We start from the raw sequence: 22,932 nt of genomic DNA, 5'->3' as shown, positions 1-22,932 counted from the left end.
CTTATACAAATCTGCTATTTCTATACATTTCCCCAGTGCTGACTAGAAATATTCATCATTTCTTGTTTTAAAACCAACCATTATCCTTGCAGACACCAAAGAAAGACCCAAATTAGTAATACAAAACAGAATATAAAACAAACCAATAAAATAACACCACCATCATAAAACAGTTGAGAGGAAACTTAAATATTAAAACAGACAGAAATTAAAATTACAGCTGTGCATAAATGGCATCCCAGAATTCTATTTTTTTCTACGGGCAGAGAAATTCTCAAACAGTTTCTCAGAAGTGGAGCTCATCATTAGCAGTGGTTGTAGCCCAGCTCCTTTATTTCTCTCTCTCAAGGTTGTGTGTGTGTGTTGCCACTGCAAATGTATTTGGCTGCCATTCTGCATCCATAACTATGCCCTATACCTACTGTCATTCAAGAGCAAAATGGGTGGGAGAGGGGCACAACAATGGTGGAAAAAATTGACAGTGGCCAAGAATATACTTCCCAGTGCCGTTCATGTTCCAAAAAAGCACTAAAGATGGAATTACCTCATGATGGGATTTAATTGAAGTCTGGGAAGCTGTGGGCAGCAGCAGAGTATGGACCACGATAGCCAGACCCTGTCCAGGAACAGTCTTAGCTGACAAACAAACTGAAGACGGTAAAAAGCACTGTATTCCATGGAAGCCAACTGGGCCTAAATTGACAAAGCTGGTTCATGGAGTAACCCCAAGCTATGTCCCTGCTCTTTCAGGTTGTCTACAACCCAGTCTAGAACAGGTTACACAGCCAATTCCTAGACATGAGAACCACCTACCCACAATGCCTCCGTCTTGACAAGACTAAACTGCAGTTTATTGGCCCTCATCTCGCCCATTACTAAAGCCAAACACTGTTTCAGACCTGCACAGCCTCACTTTATTCAGATGAGCAAGAGAAATAGAATTGAGTGACATGACAATATGGATGACATCTCACCCCAAATCCTCTAGTGACATCACTCAGTAGCTTCAGGTAGATGTGGGGATAAGATGGAACCTGTGGGGGATATCAGGACACAAGTTCCATGAGGTCTAGCAGAAACTTCCCAATATTATTTTCTCAAATTTACCCTGCAGATAGGAGTGGAACCACCCTGTCATCGTGCCCCTTGCACCCAACTCAAAAAGTTGATCCAGCAAGATATCAAGGTGGAAAGTCGATTAGCATGATGGACATAATGATTCAACATTTCGGATGCATGCTGATTTCAGCAGGAAAGGTTTCAGCCTCTGCTTAGCTCTCTGTTGAGATCAATGTGCTTAATTTTGGCTGGATTGTGCCCAAAGGGATTAGTATTACAGTTATTCCTTCTCACAAAAGCTGCTTTCAGACATTTGTAACATAAAGGAGGCAGCACGTTTTTCTCCAGATGTCTGTGCATGTACCATGCTTTCTCAAAAGATACCTGTGCATGCAGCAGTATGCACACAGGGCCTGCTCTATATATTCAGGAATCCAGGAAAAGCAGGGTTCACAAAATGCATGGAGAAAAGCCCTCTGCTCATATAGCTGTGCATACCTGCCAATTTGATGCCATCCCCTTCAATATGTGGCACATATATCTGTGGGGAACGCGTCTGAAAAGGGGGGGCAATGTTTGCTGCTTGATACTGAGAGGAGTTATATTTACTAGAAGCCTAGGATCACTATGGCAACTCACCTGGTGGCTGCCATAGGGATCAATTCAAAGCAGAGATGTCACTGAACTCCATAATTCCTTGGCTCAGAATACAAGTGCTGGGAGCTCGTAATGCTGGCCTTAAAAATGGGATTAGCACGATGCCTCCAATGTCTAGGATTTTAATACCAGTTAAAGAAGAGTTCCTCTCCCCACCCCCACCCCATTTGTCTTGCTGCCATATCTGCTCACCCTCTGGAATTACCAGCAGGGAGGTTGGGATCCCCCCCATCTTTTCTCTTTGGGCATGTCTACACTAGGGAGGGAAGGGGGAGGATCTCACAATATGCTGATCATGAGATCCTCCCCTTTGTCTACACGTGGTGCATGACATCCAGGGAGGAAGGAGGATATCGTGCCCGCAATTTTTTAAAAAAAATGAAGATGAGTGCACGAGCGCTCCAACGATAAGGTCAGGTTGTTGTTGTTGTTTTTAAAAAATTATCCCACCCTAACCCCACCCCACCCCCAATGGGCACAGAGCACCTGAAGAGCTCCGTGCTCGATTCCCTACTCCTTGTATTTACTTGCGAGGAGCAGGGATGAAACCGGGATGGCCACCCACACCTCTCAGGACGATCCCAAGACCATGGGAAAAATCAGGCTAAAAGCCATCCTGGTTATCCTGGGGAAATGGAGGGATCATCCCTCCCTGCCCATGGGATCCCCTGTGCGTCATGTGGACATACAGGGATGATCCGGGGGCGATCCCCGGGATAAGGCATGGTGTAGATATGCCCTTTGTCTCTCCTCCCTCTTTCATGATGTTTGAATGCTTGGGGATGCCGGGAACATTGAGGGGTGGGGGTGAGGAGAGACAAGAAGATAAAGGGCAGAAGAGGAAGGGGTAGAAAGAGAGAGGAGTGGGGAGAAAGGGGGGAGAGAAAGGGAGGCCATTCCTTCTTTCTTGCCTTATTTATTTGTTTATTAAAACATTTGTATCCTGCCCTATATCACTGGTATCTCACAGATAAAATCATACAAACAGTATAAAATAACAAATATACACAGCTAAAACCAAATTAAACCATTAATCAGCTACATGAGCCATCACAGAGGAGGGCGGGGAGGGAGCAGCAAGACTACCACTTAGAAAGTGAGTTTGAAGTTTCTTGAGCAGTTTCAATTGCAAGCAAACTTAGAACTAGGGATGCCATGAAAATCTACAGGGGGATGGAGTTTGATGGATTCCCCCATGCCCTCCCTCGCAGACATCACTTGCTGATCCGCAGGGCATTCACAGACCTTCTTGTTGAGTGCTCCATGGCTTGGCAGGAGCCCAACAAAGTTGGCTGCCCCGTACTGAGTCACCATTTTGCACAACAATGGTGGCTTGGGCATTTCCGGGAAGAGAATGTTGCATAAATGAAAGCCATGAAGGGGCCATTTAAGGAACATTACATTGTGAATGGAGCATTAACACCTGAAATATTGTGTAAATGGGCCCTCTCTGGCCACCATTTATGCAACACTCCCTTCCTGAAAATGCACAAGCTGCCATTGCTGCACAACATGGCTGCTCGGCCCCACGGCTTTGTTGGGCACTTGATAAGCCATGAAGTAGCTTGCGCATCGCCGTGGGTGGCCATGGCAGCTCAGCAAGCGCCCGACAAAGTCTGTCGATCCCTACTTAGAATGCTCCAAGAAAACTAATAATAATCTTTTTGTGTAACTGTTCCCCACTTTTGCTACTCCTAGACCAAATTGATCCTGAGGGTCAGGGGTGGGACATTCACCTATATCTAATTCAAAGTGCTGGTGCTTTGGATCCAGAGTAACTATAGGAGTGTGTCTTCCTGCATTATCTCCCTCGTTCCTTAGATCTCCCAGGAAGACCTTTCCAGGGATGCTCATGCAGTCTGATAGCCAATGAGAGGATACCTGGACTAGTGCCTTCTTAATGGTGGAAACCTCACTGTGGAACTCTCGACCGTTGTGGAACTTCTTTGTTTTATCGAGGCCAGTGTCCCATTCCTGAAATTCCTGCCCTCACAACTTCTAGGACCAGTGAGAGGATTTTCCTTGTCTGAGGTCTCCTCATGTTCCAGGGTTGTCATGCCAGGAAGGTGATGAGATATGACACCCAGCTATAAAGACTTTGCTGTTCAAGCGAACCATGGACTGCTGATCATGAACAAGCTTTTGATGTGAATCTGCTGTATGAACTGATTTCTTAGTGGCTACTGTATTATGAAAGTTTGAAATGTTGTTTATATTGGAATGTGGGGTTTCTTGTTTTTGCTTTTACTGATTTCCTACTGTTAGCCAGTGCAAGAACTCAGACTGTGAGGCATTAAATTTCAGAACTAAAATGTTAAAATGAGAGCCAGTGTGGTATAGTGGCTAGAGTGTTGGACTGGGAATTAGGAGACCTGGGTTATAGTCCTGACTCAGCCGTGTAAGCCCAATGGTGACTTTGGGTTAGTCACAGACTCTTAGCCCAACTTACCTCACAGGGTTGTTGTTGTGAGGATAAAACGGAGAGGTGAGAATAAAATGGGGAGGAGGAGGATTATGTCTCTGTCACCTTGGGTTCCTTGAGGAGATAGGATATGAATGTAATGAATAAATAGTGAATAAAATCCTGGATAAAAAATCATGGTATAGCTCTGAGGGAAGGATATTAGATGAGCCAAGGGAAGGCCAGTATATCTCATCTCCTGTAGAAAAGGGCAACTAAAATGAATCTCCCCTAAGAGGGAAAGTTACAACAGCTGGGATTGATAGAGATGTACAAAACTGTGCATCCAGGAGAATATGGATAGGAAGACATTTTTCTCCGCCTCCTCTCAAAATACTAGAATCCAAGGTCATCTCATGAAACTGATTAGTGGGAGATTCGGGACAGATAAGATGAAGTACTTCATTCACAGTGCATAGTTAAACTATGGAATTCACTACCATAACATGGCCACCAGTTTGGATGGCTTTAAAAGGGGGTTGGATAAATTCCTGGAGGAGAAGGCTATCAATGGCTACTAACCCTAATGGCTATGTGCTACCTCCAGTATCAAAGGCAGTAAGCCTATTTATGCCAGTTGCTGGGGAATATGGGTGGGAGAGTGCTGTAGCCCTGCATCCTGCTTGTGGGTCCCTAGCAAACAGCTGGTTGGCCACTATGTGAACAGAGTGCTGAACTAGATCGACCCTCGGTCTGATCCCAGCATGGCTCTTTTTACGTTCGTTTGTCTTGTTCTTTTCCTTAGAGGAAATGTCAGTTTGTCTCAGGAGATAAAGTTTCTGCCATTGCCACTGCTGCTGCCACCACTCACCACCACACCAGCATTATGCCTCTTAATGCAGGAGCATACTTGGAGTGATTCCAGGGCATGTCTAGACCAGGGGAGGGAGGGGGGAGGATCTCACGATATTCTGATTGCGAGATCCTTCCCTTTGTTCAAACGTGCACACAACATCCTGGGAGGAAGGAGGGATGTCCCGCCTGCCATTTTCTTCTTGTTTTTTTTTTACAGATGGATGAGCACACATGTGCTCCAACGAAAAGTGAGTTTTTTTAAAAAAAAGCACCCAATCCCCCATCCCACCCCCAATGGGCATGGAACACCTGATGATCTCCGTGCCCCATGCCCACCTCCTCACATTTACTCACGAGGAGGCGGGACAAAGCTGGGATGGGCGCCCACACCTCCTGCATGCTCAGGATGATCTCAAGGCCACACGAAGAATCAGGCTAAAAGCTGTCCCATTTATCCCATGGAAATGGAGGGATCATCCCTCCCCACCCACGGGATCCCCTGTGCGACATGTGGACACACAGGGATGATCCTGGGATGACCCCCAGGATAAGGACTATTGTAGACATGCCCCAGGACCTGCCCTGCCACATAGCAGGTGGTAGCATGGAGCAGGGAGGGATAAATGAAAGTAGGAGCTGGCATCTGAGTGGTCCAGCAAGACTTCTTTAGAGCAAAGGGTAATGGTGGTGGTATTTGTACTCCACTTCCGGCAGAAAGATATCTTGAGCCACCACTGAATAACCTAGCCCAGGATTTTATTCAATGGCCCCGTTCAGACAACACGCTAAACCATTTTGTGGTTAAGCAGCATGGTTTAGCATGTTGTCTGAATGAAGCCAATGTGTTTCTCTGGTGTAGATTTGGTTAATTCAGCTTCCTGTGCCATCAATGGGCATGATGCTACAAGAGGACAGATCCCTGCCCCAGGGAGCTTACAATTCTCACTCATTTCTTTCGATAATTACATTGATACATAATGTATCCCTGCAAGCTCAAAGTAGGTGGGAGGGGAAATAACTCATATATAAAATTCACACCTTCGCAAAGCAATTATTTTAAATGCTAAACTTTGACAAGTTAAAGTCATACATGTGTTAATAACTATGAATTTATTTTCACCAAGCAGTGTTAATGCCCTTCTCATAACAACAACAACAATAAAGATTTTGCTGGAAAACATAAATATAAAATGAACTCTGTGAAATATGCTTTTTTGTAATGCAGTCTTTAAAATCTGTCTTTTTGATGGGTTTTCTAATTGTACTGTGTTAGATAATTTATTGCTTTTGTAAACTACATTGCTTATACAAGTATTTTCTGATTACTGTATTATGAAAAGCAATTTTAAAAGTAGGGGTTTTCTTTTCTTTTTAAAGGACCCACTATTTCAAATGGCTTAGTATGTGAAACCATATTCCCTAAGAAATTTTGTTGGTCTTAATTTCGCTTTAAATTGGGGTTGTCAACTGACTTGGGGGTGAGGTGGAGAGAAGATCATATTTAAGTTGCCACCACATTCCAGCTAAAACGAAACAAGACACTAATTTGATCATTTGTTGCTGATTAGCAGATTTTATCTGCAAATCAAGCAACCATTAAAGGCAAAGGAGGAAAGGGGCTGTTAGTTTGTTTATTTCCTCCTCCTCCTCCTCCTCCTTTTAAAACACCCAGTAACCACAGTTCTCCGGGCAGTGGTAAAAATGCTGGAGACGGCAACCTTTCTTGAAACTTTGTATATTTTATGCCTGAGTAAAAACCTCCAAATTAGATTTGAATTCTATTTTAGGTGAACATTGATGGCAGTCCAAAGATGTGTTGAAAGCCAGACCCACCTGATAAAATTTTATTAAACTTTTTGAAACTCTCATTTTTCTTCTGAATTTTAATGCTTCCCTTGGAATTACTCAGATGTTATACATGCAGAAGAACTTCCAAATTCACTTCTAGTTTTTCCTTTAGATGAAATTTAGTAGCAACCTACTCTGGGAAAACCCACACTGCAAAGTGAAATTCCATTTCAGTACAAATGAGTAGTTATTCTGGCTAAATATATTCTTTATTTTGTCATATAGATTGCTGTACCTGTGGGCATGCATGGAATGGGAATGCCACCTCCCAAGACTGCTTTAAAATGGTTTATAACAGGAGTGACAATCGTTGGAGCCCGGACACACTCCATATACCGTTTTCAAACTGTTTTCAAAGTGTCATATCCTGCTTGGTGTAGATCTGGCCTTAGTCAGTAATTTATTTACAGTCATCCTAAAATAAAATAAATAGATAAGAATGGACAATATCCAAAACCATTGCTGTGTCTTTGCTTGTTCTGTTGCATGCATGAGACCAGCCTCATCTACACATGCAACCCTTTGGGGAGTGGGGAGGGACGATCACAGCGTTTTCCACTTCTGGGATCGTCCCTCAGGGGCCACACACCAGCGAGTTGTCTCAGAAGTAAAGAGGAATGTTCCAGGGTAACATTTAAAAAAAAGAAGAAAAAGGAGACATTTGCCCAATTGTGTGGGTGTGATCCTGCGTGAAGGTGAGGGGTGTTTTTTTAACAAAAAACACACACAACAAACTCAGCACTGCAAGATGCCAAGCGTCATCCCAAAGATGGTGAAATGCTCTTCCCCTCAACCCCCCGATGCCCACGGACTCTCCCCACACATCTCTATGCCTGTTTCCTGAGCCCTGCTACTCATGGGGAAGAGGGAGGACCACACTGCCTGTGGAGCTCGGGAGGATCATGAGACAGTGAAAAATAGGGGGGAAGCAGTCACAGCTATTCCGGGAGAACTGAGTGCTTATCCCTGGTTCACCCCGGGATCAGCTGTACATTAGTTGGACATACAGCGACATCGTCATGACCACCCCAGGATAAATGGCAGATGCAGATTAGGCCACCTACTGCTAGTGCAACAGCAACTAGTGCTTCCTAAAACAACCCTGGAAATGATCAGAAACACTCATTTCCAGAATGGGAGAGGTCAGCAATAATTGCTCCCATTAGGTAAAGCATACAGCACTTGACAGGTGAAGTGATTCAGATCAGAAAAATAGCACAAGGGTGAGGGTTAAGCACCCATGTACAGTGCTCTAGTCCCATTCTGAATTGCTTCCCCCCCTCCCCACATGGCTGCATTAACAAATAGTAATGGGAGATACGATCGTGGATCTCCTGCCATTATGTATAGGTTGGCCTGCAGCTTCTTTAGTAAACCACACATAAAACTGCAAAGGAATTTCAAGACATTTGTCTCCAGAGAAAAACAAGGAGCTTGTTTTACCCCTTCCTTGCCAGAAAACTCATTTATAAGAACTTTAAAAACTAGTATCAAAGTTTTGCTCTCCCCCCCCCTCCACATTCCCAATCTCTTTTCCTTTTGTGCCATGACTAAATTGCAAGTCTGAGGGCAGGGACTGTTTGATTATTAATCTTTGTAAGCTGCTCTGGGAGTATCTTTTGGCTGCACAAGGGTAAAAAATGTTATAAATAAATAATAACATTGATTGATTGATTGATTGATTTGATTCCTCACAAGGAGCTCAGGGAGGCCCAACTATCATGACAGCCTATCTTAATCTCCATTCCTCTGTCGCCACCCCCACCCCAGGGTGTCTTCCTTTGATTCTAGCTGACAAAAGTTCAGGGAGCTGGCTGCAAGGGCCCTTGGCTACCTTTCCCAAGGTGGAGGTGGGAGAGGAGAATGCAGCAGTTGGGAATGAAGAAGCAAGTTGGAAGCACTTTTGTTCTTACCTGAATGTTGTCTTTTGAAATCTGACTTGAAGCATAATAGAAGAATGTGTTTTGCAGCTCACTTGTTTATTTATAAAAATATTTCTGTGCATCATTCAGCCCCAAAAGGGGATTTACCATTTAAAATTTTGAAATAGTTTTAAAACGTTAAAAAGCTGTTATCAACCTCTCTCTTATTTCTTCTGGCAGCCCTCACTTTAAGTGTACATATACAGAGAGAGAATAAGAGAAACAGAGTGTAATAAGCAGATGGGTCTGGACTGTTATGCCCTGGAACAACACTTAAGTTAAGAGGATACAGTCACAATCAAGGAACTATGCTCTTGGGCACCAGGAATTCTGGCAAATGTAGCTTTCAAGGTGCCTGAGTACTTACTATAGATTAGGGTGACCTTATGAAAAGGAGGACAGGGCTCCTGTATCTTTAACAGTTGCATTGAAAAGGGAATTTCAGCAGGTGTTATTTGTATGCAAGAAGCACCTGCTGACATTACCTCTTCATCACAACAGTTAAAGCTGCAGGAGCTATACTAGAGTGACAAGATTTAAAAGACGTCAGGGCACCTGCAGCTTTAACTGGTGTGATGAAGAGGAAATTTCCCCAGGTTCTCCATATATACAAATGACACCTGCAGAAATCCCCTTTTCTATACAACTGTTAAAGATACAGGAGCCCTGTCCTTTTTATATGGTCACCCTATGGACATCACACACCTTGTGGGCTGCATATCTGCTGTCCTCATAATCACCACTGCCATCAGTGATTTGAGAGGAATTGAAGAGGAGAGAAGGCAGAGCTGAGATACACCTATGGGTAGGCTTGGGGAAGCCTACAGGTCTCACTGTCATAAACCATGGCGAGGACTTGAGGGTTTGGGGGATGAGATATTTTCCAATACTCATGAGACTATTTTGAATCATGCTCAAGGAAGCTTACCCATCACTAGTTGCAAACATGGCACGGTGGTTGCCATGAGAGAATGTTCACGTTGGAAAGTATTGGCTTCTACATGCAGCCTTACTCCTTGTAAAAGGGATACAGTTGTGAAGAAGAGAGCACATACTTCATGTGAAGGAGAAAACCTATATACCCCTTCCAAACAAGCAGTGCTAGAAGATGGTTGCCTTGCTTATCAGGGAAGGACTGTGATTGCTTATCTTACAGACCTTCCTTCCTATACTTTAAATGAGGGGAGTACTTATATGCTAAGTAAGCGTATTGTAGGCATGGATGCGTCCATCAATTTCGTTTTTCTCAGTTTCTCATTTCTCCAATCTTAAGTTCAGTTCACCCCAAACTTTCAAAATTTGTTAAAACAGTTTGTATGAAAATTGGTACACATTTTTGTACATATTTCTCCTTTGCATATGCAATTTTGTTGGATATACCCATGTTTTGCAAGCAATTTTCCTAATATAATATAATATAATATAAGCATTATGTTCAGTAATATAATATTTTTTGTGTAAACTTTCCCCTAATATATTTACTCTTGTATGGATTTTTTGTTGTTGTTGGACAAATTCCATTGCAAAATTTGGAGAAGCACAAATTTGGAAACATGCATGTGTTTCGGGTCACATATTCATTAAAAATGGCAGAATTATGCAAACCAAACAAATCCCTCTCCCTTGTCTTGCACAGTTCACTTACCATGATTAGTTTCCCAGCAATGTAAAACAGAAACACAACAATGTTATTACACTTCACATATTCTCTTCTGGAAGCACCTTGCAGTGATAAAATCAGAACAGAAGTGAATATACAATGCCATTATCAGGGCAGGGAGTATTTCTTTGTAACCTGCAACTAGCCCAGATGTAATTTTATTAGAGACACAAACCTACCTACTCCAAATCATATTCAGGGTCATGTATATATGATCTCCACCCTCTGTACTATTGCTGCTGCTTTGTTGAGGTCTTTCAAATGAAATGATTTGCATTGTAATGATATTCTGAGATACTCTGAGTCAAAAGATATTCTGAGTCAGTTGCAATGCAATTTATGTATTACTCTGAATGATTCATAAGTACTTCCTTTGGCCACTTCTAAAATGTTCAAATGATTAATTTAAATACGTGCTTTTTGGCTAAGTTTACATACAAGAATTCCTTCACTTCTATACTCATATGGATTACACATAGTCTTCCATTCCTACAATATCCATTGGTCTTTTAAACACTGCTACAATCTTCTGTATATTTTATTCCATAGTCTCCGGTAACAATTATTGTTTCAGTTCTGATAAATGTGTTGAATGTGAAACATTCCCCCTTTAAAACTGATGTGCTGGGACTACTATGTTTTGAATGACTATTGCCTAAAACTTGTGGCCCTCCGGAAGTTTGGGCATATAACCCATCAGCCCTAGCTAGTATAGGCATAATGATGGGAGTTGTGGACCAAAATATCTGGAAGGCAACAAGTTCCCCATCGTGGTGTAGTGCAGCCAGGGTTAGCATGGATGCAATGCTAGGACTTTTACATTAGCAGGGATACTGGCATCATCTGCCACCCCACTTGGAATTCCCTGCTCCCTTGGAGCTTAGCTGCAATCCTCACAGATGCTGGGGGAAGGGGATATATTTTCCCAGCAACAATATATAGTTGTGAGCTATCACTGTTGCAATGCAAAGTATTTGTTGCTATGGATCAACACAGCTGCCTGCATTTTGTTGTTGTTGTTGTCATTTCTTTAGGCTATGGGGACTGTCATGGTGATCATCTGCATTTAAGAATTTACCACTACACTGCTGGTTGCCTACCCCTGTGTTAAAAACATAAGAACATTAGAAGAGCCATGCTGGATCAGACCAAGGGTCCATCTAGCCCAGCACTCTGTTCACACAGTGGCCAATCAGCTGTCCACAAGAAAACCCACAAGCAGGACACGGGTGCAGCAGCACCCTCCCTCCCATGTTCACCAGCAACTGGGGTACATTGACCAATTGTCTCTGATACTGGAGGTAGCACATAGCCATCAAGACTAGTAGCCATTAATAGCCTACTCTTTCAGGAATTTATCCAACTGTCTTAATCTCATCTCTTCTACAAAAGCTTTCTGGATTTAATCTTGGTTTATAAAATATGGGGAGTGTACGCCAATAGATTTGGAATTTTCACTAACTATTAAGAAAGGTATCGCCATTGTCTATGCCTTCTGCTTTGCAGCAAGACGAATAATGCAACAAGACCCTGAGCAAAGGCATGACTGTCTCTTTACACTTGAACTTTAGTAAATGTATCATCCCTTTGGCTTGCAGATGTTCATGTCACTAATCAACCAGAACATTCTTCATTGGGATTCTAAACATTTAATGCCTCAAAATACCATACCATGTGACTCTTTTTTTAAAAAAAAATGCAGAATTTTAAAGATGACCTTTTTACCTGTATTAATATTTCATGGGATTACTAAAGATTCTTATTCAGGGGGTCATAGCTCCCTTCTAGAGCTGGAAGAAATTCTCTCTTTGAAGTTTGTTTGAAGAACATATATTACAGTCAGTTCTTCAGTTGTTCAGATCTTGATTATATTAGCTGATCTGATCCATTTTGTTCTATAAGACCATCCAGGTTTTTTTTCGACACCTACTTCCCACTCCCAGAAAATAAACATAAACTTTGCCACCTAAGAATATTTTGAATTTATGCTTTTTCTCCCGGGTGATGACTTAGATGTTCTTCCTCTCAGTTAACTTCCTCCTTGCATCTCAGATCCCTACAGGAGGCATCCCAATACTGTTCCATACAATGAGTGTTGTTGGCAGAAGCGAGTAATGGAACAGATGCCAACTCACCCAAAGCCAACGCCTGTCAATGCCTGCTCCCTGGTTGGCAGAGAGCGCCCTGATCTCAGGCTAAGAGGTTTGCTGGCTTTGCTCTCCACTATAATTCACCCTGTTATGGAAGAAAACAGCTGCCGTGTGATCATCATGGCCTGGAAGCTTGCCATGAGAAGGCATCAAGTTAAAATCCCAACTCGGCTACTGCTAGTACTAGGATTCAGTTTCCTGACTACTGGTGAATGAATTGCTGAATAATCTTCAGACGACAGAGAGAGTGCATTATGCATGTTTAGCACTCATGCACCTCTGGGAAAGGTTCTCGGTGTGGAAAAAAAATCCTTATCCAATTCACCATTATCACAACACTGGCATTTTGTAGTGCTGGGATATTTGATTTAGAGTTTCCATGGCAACTGACAGGCATCTCACATACACATATGCTGCATTTTTTTCCCGGGGTTAGAAATCTTTATCCTGTGATATTAATATGTGGAAAGTTATATGCAGTCTGTGATTCACAAGGTCCACAGTTATCAATGCAGTTCAGCGCCTGCCTGGTGAAACTTCCTCCCCATTAATATTAGGCAGGTGCTGACAGTTTTCAATTTTACGCGTCTGCTCAAGACATATTTGTTTACTCAGGCTTTCCCTGTGGTGTGACCCAGTTATGTATAGTGGTTTTATTGATTATGTGATCATTTTATTTTTATCCGGTATTTTTAGTGTTGTGAATTTAATGTGGTATATCACAGTGTGTGTGTGTGTGTATGTGAACCGCCCAGTAAGCTATTGGGTGGTATAGAAATGCAATAAATGAATTATATATCCATTTCAGTCATGTTTCAGGCCTGATTTTGGCACGGAAACCGTCTTGATGTATGATGACCTATGTCAGGAGAAAGACAGGGGGAGTGTGACTCTGTTGATTCTCCTTGATCTTTCAGCGGCTTTCGATACCATCGACCATGGTATCCTTCTGGGATGACTGGCTGAGTTGGGAGTGGGAGGCAGTGGTTCTGCTCCTACTTGGCAGGTCGGCTCCAGAAGGTGGTGCTTGGGGAGCATTGCTCAGCCCCATGGATTCTTCAGTATGGGGTTCCTAAAGGGTCAGTCTTGTCCCCCATGCTGTTTAACATGTACATGAAACCATTGGGTGCAGTCATCCAGAGTTTTGGAGTGTGTTGTCATCAGTACGCTGATGACACGCAACTCTACTTCTTCTCATTTTCATCAGGTGAGTCTGTGGATGTGCTGAACTGGTGCCTGGCCGTGACAATGGACTGGATGAGAGCTAATAAACTGAAGCTCAATCCAGACAAGACTGAAATGCTGTTAGTGGGTGGTTCTTCTGACTGGTTAGTGGGTGTTCAACCTGTTCTGGAAGGTGTTGCACTCCCCCTGAAGGAGCAGGTCCATAGCTTGGGGGTTCTCCTAGAACCATCTCTGTCCCTTGAGGCTCAGGTGGCCTCGGTGGCACAGAGTGCCTTCTACCAACTTCGGTTGGTGGCCCAGCTATGCCCCTATCTGGACAGGAATAACCTAGCTTCAGTTGTCCATGCTCTAGTAATCTCCAAATTAGATTACTGCAACGCGCTCTATGTGGGGCTGCCTTTGAAGATGGTTTGGAAGCTGCAGCTTGTGCAAAATGCAGCGGCCAGATTGATAACTGGAACCAGAAGGTTTGAATATATAAGACCGATTCTGGCCCGCTTGCATTGGCTGCCTATACATTTCCAAGCCCAATTCAAGGTGCTGGTTTTGACCTTTAAAGCCTTAAACGGCTCAGGACCACAATATTTAACGGAACGCCTCTCCCGATATGAACCTATCCGTTCATTGCGCTCTACATCTAAGGTCCTCCTCCGAGTGCCTACTCCCAGGGAAGCTCAGAGGATGGCAACAAGGGAGAGGGCCTTTTCAGTGGTGGCCCCCTAATTATGGAATGATCTCCCTTACAAGGCTTACCTGGCGCCAACATTGTTATCTTTTCAGCGCCAGGTTAAGACCTTTCTTTTCTCCCAGGCATTAACAGCATTTAACAACATATGCTGAGTTTGTTTTTAACAGACCCCAGAATAGCTGTTTTTATAAGGATACTGTTGTTTTTATACTTTTTATGTTTTTTTAATCTTTGTATATTTGTTTTTAATGTTCCCTGTTTTTAACTTTTGTAAACCGCCCAGAGAACTTCGGCTATAGGTCAGTATATAAATGCATACACACACACACACACACACACACACACACACACACACACACACACACGTTCATTGGTATATAAATTTGTACAAATAAATAAGCTTGTGACTTCAGCTGTGTGAAGTATCGTCACCTATATGTGTGTACCCAGGAGTAAGTTAAATCTATAGAACTGTCTTCTTAGAATTCAGCTGTTAATTGGTAACCACTGGTGGATGGTTGGCTGGGTTCCAGAGTTCTCCGGGCCATTGATGAGCACTTGGGAATAATACTTTGAAAGTCATCCAGAGCTCCACACATGAATCCCCATTACAATTCCTTCTCATCTGAACTTCCTTATGCTCACTGGAATTTCCGCATGTCAATCAGATCTGCTGGATTGGGGCACATGTCTATGATTTCTTATTAGTAATTTTTAGAATAGGCAAAATGAGCATGTAACCAAACCTCAAGTGCAAGAAATGTTCAAGTGTGAATTGCTCTTGCATTTGCTTTAAGAAACACTAAAAAAACAAAACACAGTTGGTATAGACTCTAGACTCTGTCGAGAATAATGATGTACTGGATTTCCTCCCCCTCCTCTAACTAATGTATCTATTTACTTATATTTGATAGAAATGGCAAATATGCCCAGGAATTTGATAATTTGATTGCTTTGTCAACTAGATTGAATTCTGAAGGGGGCTGAAGGCTTGAACTAAGAAATACACAACATACATGCAGCGATTTACATTAATCAGAACTTCAGACCACATAATATTTATGGACTTCATAAATTAAATGGAAAGCTTGAAAATGTAAACTCTAATGGATTTGTGGAAACAGAAGATGTAATATGCCTCTGCAACACTGGGAATTTTACTAAGCTGCCAACTCTGATCTCTGTGTATCACTGGAGGGGGGTTTATGAATGTGGTCCACCCTGTTCATGCAAGCAATCCCTATTTGGGGGGCAAGTTCTAGAATACAGCTGGGGAACCCATGACCTTCCGATGTTGCTGGACTCCATGTCCCAACAGCCCCAGCCAGCATAGCCAACAGTCAGGGATGCTTAAGTTGTAGTCCAACAACATTTGAAGGGCTACAGGTTCCCTAGCAGTGTAGAAGTACAAGTCAGTAGAAAGGTTGTTATGTGAGCTGCCTAACCTTCCTATACTTTTTACCGGAGAGTCACATATGCAATACGAAAACTGTGTTTTATGGGTAAAAAGGACATTAGAAAAATTCATTTAATTGCATTTTAACCAGCTTTTCAGGCAAATATTATATCACAAAGGGACTTAGGTCAATCAAAAAAGGAGACTCAGGCCCTGCAGAGGTAGAGGAGGGAAATGGGTTTAATAATGCCAGAACATGGTGACTTTTAAACAGTAATTTATATCCAGTTGGGGTGTTGCTGGTTAGGGATGTTGGAGAAATTCATTTGGGAGGCAGAGTTTGACCACTTTTCCTAGGCCCAGCCTCCAGACTCATTTTGGTTCCTGCTCAACTGCCTGATTCAATTTCAGCGAGTCAGGACAGTTTGCAGATTTTTGCACAACTTCTTTGAAAGGCTTTGCAATTCCCTCAAATTTCTGAGATATTTGCAGAATTTGCACAAATCCAGCCAGAATTTGCACAAATCCAGCCATAAATACAGCCATGCTGGTCTTCCTCCTACCATGGCATTCTTCCCAGGAGACAGAGAGTGATGGAAGTGGCAGGAGTGTAGTCCTCTTAGGTTCTGCAGTCCCAACACAACTACAAAAAGAGCACATCTGAAGAATTAGCTTTAGTAAAAATTGATCAGAGGCAAAATGCAATATTGAAATGAAACAGACATGTTCTATGAGGTTGTAGAAATGATACCAGTGTGGTGCAGTGGATAAAGTGTTCAACTAGAAGTCGGGAGATCTGAGTTTTGGTCCCCACTCGGCCATGGAAACCCACTGGGTGACTTTTGGCCAGTCATAGACTCTCAGCCCAACCTACCTCACAGAGTTGTTGTTGTGAGGATAAAAATGGAGAGAAGGAGGATTATGTACCCCACTTTGGGTTCCTTAAAAGAAAAAAAAGTGGGATATAAATGCAATAATAAATAAATAATAAATACCTTCAGAATGCATTTCAAAAACAAAGTAGCAGGGATTTTGTATCAAAATATGGATTAAAGACCAGGGACATGGTCATTGGGTATGTCTATGATCCTGTTCAGATGACACGCTAAGCTACTCTGGTTAAGCATTTTGAGCTAAACATTATGGGCTTTGCTAGACTTGCCGGCTTACGCCGGCAGGGAGACGGGGCTGAGGCGCGCTACCGTTAGCGCGCCTCCCCCAGGCTTACAGACGGCGGAGACGCAGGGAGGACGGAAGCCCTGCGTCATCCGCCATTTTTTATTTTATTTTAAAGGGGCCGGGTGCGGCCCGAAGACAGCGGACAAGGTAAGGGTTTTTATTATTATTATTTTTACGGGGGAGGGGAAGGCTGGGAGGGTGGGTGGCAGGGTGGGTGGCGCGGGGGGAGGGCGGGTGCGATCGCGCCGCGTGCCGCCCGAGCAATGCCCGAGCCCCCCGCCGATGGGCACAGCGCTCCTATGAGCGCTGTGCCAGGTCCACGGCTTTTCGCGGCTCCTCGCGAGTAAGCGAGGAGCCGCGAAAAGCTGCGGAAGTCCCTAGACGTTCCCCAGCTCCGGCCTGGCGCCGGAGCTGGGGAAAAGGCGCGCCATAAGCGCATTGGCTTATGGCGCGTTGGAGGAGGCCTCAACGCGGCCTGTCTCCGGATTCCCCTGTGCATCATCTGGATGCACAGCAGGGAAGCTGGGACAGAAGGCGCGCTAAGGCCTCGTCTAGGAAGGTCCTATGTCTTAGTGTGTCATGTGGACCATTACTTAGCATGTCTTGTGAACTACTCTTAACCATGGTGGCTATATAACCACGGTTTAAACACGCTCACTAGCCATTTGCTGCAAAAGGGTTCGGGGCCTAACCATGGCTTAGCATGCTGTGTGAACAAGGTGTGTGTGTGTGTTTAGTATGCTACAGCAAAGGTACAACTTGTGAGGTTGTCTTTACCCTTAAAGACAACCTAAAAAATAATTTTAAATGAATAAAATTAGCTTCACACTGAATTATATTACATTGTCAATATAGCTTTCTTGCAAGCATTTCTTTGTGAACGTGGTTTTTAAAGGGATCACCCAAGCTCTTCCTTCTTTACATATGTACCCTTGCTGTAATGAAAGCTAGGCACAAAATTGTTTCACTGACTCACTGTCTTAAGCCTTAAAAATGGCACAGTAGTCAAAGCTTGAGGTCTGGCTTGCAAGAAAGGAAGTTAAATCCCCCTTTGCTTTACTGCATTTCCCAGCATAATGTAGTGTGCAGCTGGAGTCCATAAGAACTGTCTTGCTGAATCAGACCAAGGTCCATCTAGTTTAGTATTCTTTTGCCAACAGCAGTTAGCCAAATGTCTCTAGGAACTCAAAAGCAGAACATGGAGGTGATGGTCTTTGTTTCTTTGTTTCTTTTCGAGAGACGCTTGAGTAATTTGATCTTTGCCAATTATGAAAGGACAGACTTGGTTGTCTCCACCTCCTAGATTAATGCATGGATAAGATTTTGCACTTTACAAACGCACTGGTACATTTCCTCACTCACAAAATGTATGTTTGGAAAATGTGTTTTATTGTTTTTTAAATCTTATTTTTAAAATACCAAAAATATATACAGAGATTGAGGAGTCGTGGAACACAGGGCGTTGCTAGACCTACCGGGTGTTCTGTCGTTGAGGAGCGGTGAAAGCGGATTTTCCCGTTCAGTCGTGACGCCTCATGATCCACACCTGCCTTCGATTTGTGGCGGAAGTTTGCGCCGGTTGTGCTGCTGCCGCCTCGAGCACGGCTGCGCAGCCACACCGGCCTGATTTCCATGGGGTTTTTTTTTCGCTCGCTGCATGGTTTGCGCAAGTCCGAAAGACCGCAAACAGCATAGATCGCTTGCGTAGCCGTCAGCGATGCTGCCGCTGCCGCAACACCAGTGGCGGCGGCGGCAGCAGCAGCAGCGGCACTGGCAGTGCCAGCTGAAGTGCTGCTGCTGCATACCAGCCCCCTCAGGCTGGGCGGAGGGGAGCCAGTTGGCATTGGTGGATGGCTCACAGGGGGCGCAGCCAGCGAGTGCCGGTGTTGAGGGTCAACATTGATGTGGTCACTTCCTGATGGGGGTCGTGGCGGGTGTAATATGACCCGAGGTCAGTCGTCTGCATGGGCACTCTGTGCCTACATCTCCCATCATGCCTCTGAAGTGTTGGTGGCGATGACCACCTCTGTGCCCTCCCCGCCCATCCCCCACACACCCCCAGCAGCACACCAGCCACTTTTCCGTTCCTCCGTTCCTGCGCAAACTGTCACTGTGGTAATAAAAAAAATAAGCCGCTCAGCTGCGCTGCCCCAGCTGCAGGCTGGGCGCAAATGGCGGAGGCGGCTTGACCGAAGCCGCTGGCCACTCCCCTTAGCATACCTTTTTCTGCCCAGTGCGGACCGCAGTGACCTCACATCCTCCTACACCTAACTCCGAATTAGCACGGGCCGGCAGGAAAAGCCGCGCTAAAACTCACTTTTAAAATGACGGGATAAAGAGGCTTCACCGCAGGATAACGACGGATCCTGGTGAACGTCATCTGGAAGCCTCGACACGACTGCGGAAGGTAACGCGCGCTACAGCCTCGTCTAGTAACGCCCACAGTAAGCAACACAGAAAAATGACTGAGAACATATTACTTTTGATATATCTTAGAAAGCACCTCTGTAGAATTTGAGTATTTTAAGAGAAAATATGTTTTCAAAAAGCATTCAATACGAGTTCAATGCGGAAACAGGACAGGACTGAGTTGTGTGTGGACACATGTGAAAGTGACACAGGCCAGAAATAAGCTGATTTCTCCAGCTCTAGCCAACAGTGGAAAGTGATCCAGCAAGAAGAACTTGCAGTGCTGAGCCTCTAGATAATTGGTGGCAAAGATAGATGTTCTAACACTGCTTACAAAAGACATGGTAGTGCACTGCCTATCCAGTTAGCATGGGACCCGAGTGAAACTTTAGTATGGCAGGCAACACTATGAGCTCATGCTTGTTTTATATGTAACTACCATTTTGTTTAGGTCAACTGTGTTCATTAAACAGTTGTGTTTGCAACTGTTCATACAAAATATCTTTTAATTTAGTTAACACATTAATTTGGCAGAAGGCTTGGCAGAATTTTTAATTGGACAAATAAGCTCAAATACTAAAAGTAAAAAAAAAAAAAGTACATACACAAATAGGCTCTGTTCTGAGGCCAGCTAATAACCTAGCATGGAAGTGATCATAGAATCATAGAATAGCAGAGTTGGAAGGGGCCTACAAGGCCATCGAGTCCAACCCCCTGCTCAATGCAGAAATCCACCCTAAAGCATCCTTGACAGATGGTTGTTCAGCTGCCTCTTGAATGCCTCTAGTGTGGGAGAGCCCACAACCTCCCTAGGTAACTGATTCCATTGTCGTACTGCTCTAACAGTCAGAAAGTTTTTCCTGATGTCCAGCCGGAATCTGGCTTCCTGTAACTTGAGCCCGTTATTCCGTGTCCTGCACTCTGGGAGGATCGAGAAGAGATCCTGGCCCTCCTCTGTGTGACAACCTTTTAAGTATTTGAAGAGTGCTATCATGTCTCCCCTCAATCTTCTCTTCTCCAGGCTAAACATGCCCAGTTCTTTCAGTCTCTCTTCATAGGGCTTTGTTTCCAGACCCCTGATCATCCTGGTTGCCCTCCTCTGAACACGATGAATATGGCTACAATCTTGCACAGTACACATAACTCTTAACTGTTTTAAGTTCTTATATTTTTAATCACAAAGCCCCAATGCTTAAAGCCTGTGAGCCCCAGCTTCATTATAGCACTGGTTGATAAAGGCGGGAACACTACCAGTGCAGTGATGTTCCCACCTTTCTTCAGTGCGAATTAACTCTCTCTAAGGCCTTTCCCAGCCCAAGCAGGAACTACTTTTTCTCTCACACACTTGGTTTTGCTGCCACCAGGACCTTTAAGGCTCAGGGCCAACATTTACTCAGTCCTCTCTCTGTGAGGACACCCAGACTTCATGCTTTATTCTCCCTTTATTATCTCCCCCTTACATAGCCACAAGCAGTAGGCATAGGATTTTATAAACAAAGAAAGCTTTATCAATTACAATAATAAGTTGCAGAATAATGAACAAGTAACTCTTAAATGGTTCTATCAATATATGTTCTTTCATCCACAATATTACAAAATTAGTCTCCCAAATAATCCCTGCACAATCATCACAGACTTCCTTTCTCTTAAACAATCCTAAAATAATAACTCTGATCTAAACGCAATCTCAACAAATATATGTCCCTGTTCTAAACCATCTCATATCAAATCCCTGCCTCTTTTATCCTATTTCATCCCTATCTGCCTCCCAAGCCACTCCTCCACAGTACCCAGTTTATATAGCAAACAAACCTCACTCCCCCTTCTCACTTTCTCAGACTATCAGCTCACCCCTGCAAATCCACCATTCTCACCCTAAAGATAGTTATCAAACCACGGATGTATATCAAGAATACACAGCTATAAACATTAACTTAATATGGACAGATGTGAAACATCACAGTGTCAATCAAAGAGGAGGCTGTTAGGAACATTTACTTTGTTTAAACTGAGATGGGGTGTATGCTGTAGGGGTAAGGTGGCCTTCACCAAGCTAGTACCTCTAAGATTTTTCTGGACTACAACTCCCAACATTCCTGAGGGGCCAGGAGGAGGGGGCCAGGAACATCCATCCATGAGCAGAATTCCACTTACGAGATGATGGATTTAACCCACAGTCATTAAAAGGAATGAGACAAAGTAGAAAGGAAGCTGAGGAAATAATCTGCAGTGGAGCAATAAAGTTGAAGAAAGGAGTTTAAGAGGATAAAAGGATAAAGGAAAACAGGTGGGAATGCAAGAGAAGTTTAGACAGATGGGGAGTGTGGACCTAGGACTCCTAGACTGAGAGTGTGGACCCTGTCAGAAATCTATCTATATATAAAATGCTAAGGCAATGCATAGCAATGCATGGCACAATTCCGAGGAGGGTCTTTTTGTTGCTAAAGCTACAGGATATAAAAACTGGCATTGAAACATATCACTGCTGAACCAGCACAGAGACCTGAGGTAGGTCCTGCAGGTCAGCGAAGGGGAGAGGGAAACAGCTGGGAGTGAGTGGGGGGGGGACAGCAGCTAGAAGTGAGTGGGGGGCAGCGGCTTGGAGGTAGTGTGGGGAGCATCTGGAAGGAGTGGTTGGGAAAGAGGAGCACAGAGAGGAGGCTGGGTGGCTCGCCAGCACACATGGCGGCCTCAGATAAATACTGTGGGTTGGCAGACAGGGGAGCATGGGGGAGTGTCTGGGAGGGAATACTGGGAGGGAGTGGTTAGGAGTGCCTGGGAGGGGGAGTCCAAAAATATGTTAATGTACTAGTGTGCAGATGTTCTGTGCGAGTCAAGCCAGCAAATAAATAAATAAATTCTCCCAATTGTGGCTTCTATTTTCACTGCAGCAACCATAATGGGGCAAAAGGGCCAAGAACCCAGGGAAAGGGCCAAATTTCATAGATTGGCCTTCAATATTTTCTAATAAAACCTGGGTTGTTCCTTTTACCAGTAGCCTTGTATTTAAGCTATCTACCACAGATTTTAAAATGATATATTTTACCATCAGAAGGCATGTTAATATCAATTATATTATGTTTTTGTAATAATGCCATTTTGAACTATTTCTTCCACCCTAACGTTTTCAATGCACACCTGGGCATCACCACAAAGGAGTCACACTGTCAGACCCATGGCCCCTGCATTGCTAACAAACACTTACATTGTTAGTAGAGGAAAATAACATAAAACTTTCTCACTGAGACGTATTCCACACTAGGTTAGAAATGAATATAATTTACTTTTATAGAACACCTCTTACACTCAAATTATCCCTGAATACATTATAAGAGGATTAGTTAGATCCTGGCAATGCAGAAAGAGTGAAGACAAACAGAATGACTATTAAATGCTCTGCAAAAGCTCCCATGCAGCTTTGGGGGTTGACTTTTTGGGGTACTGAACTCCATCAATAGCAGTAAGTTCAATGGAAATCAGTGGCACTCAGCCCCATTTAGGAAGTGCACAGCACTACTAAGAT

The sequence above is a fragment of the Elgaria multicarinata genome, chromosome 2 (genome assembly GCF_023053635.1).
Source record: "Elgaria multicarinata webbii isolate HBS135686 ecotype San Diego chromosome 2, rElgMul1.1.pri, whole genome shotgun sequence".
In the NCBI taxonomy this organism is placed as follows: domain Eukaryota; kingdom Metazoa; phylum Chordata; class Lepidosauria; order Squamata; family Anguidae; genus Elgaria; species Elgaria multicarinata.
This window is presented reverse-complemented; position numbering follows the sequence as displayed.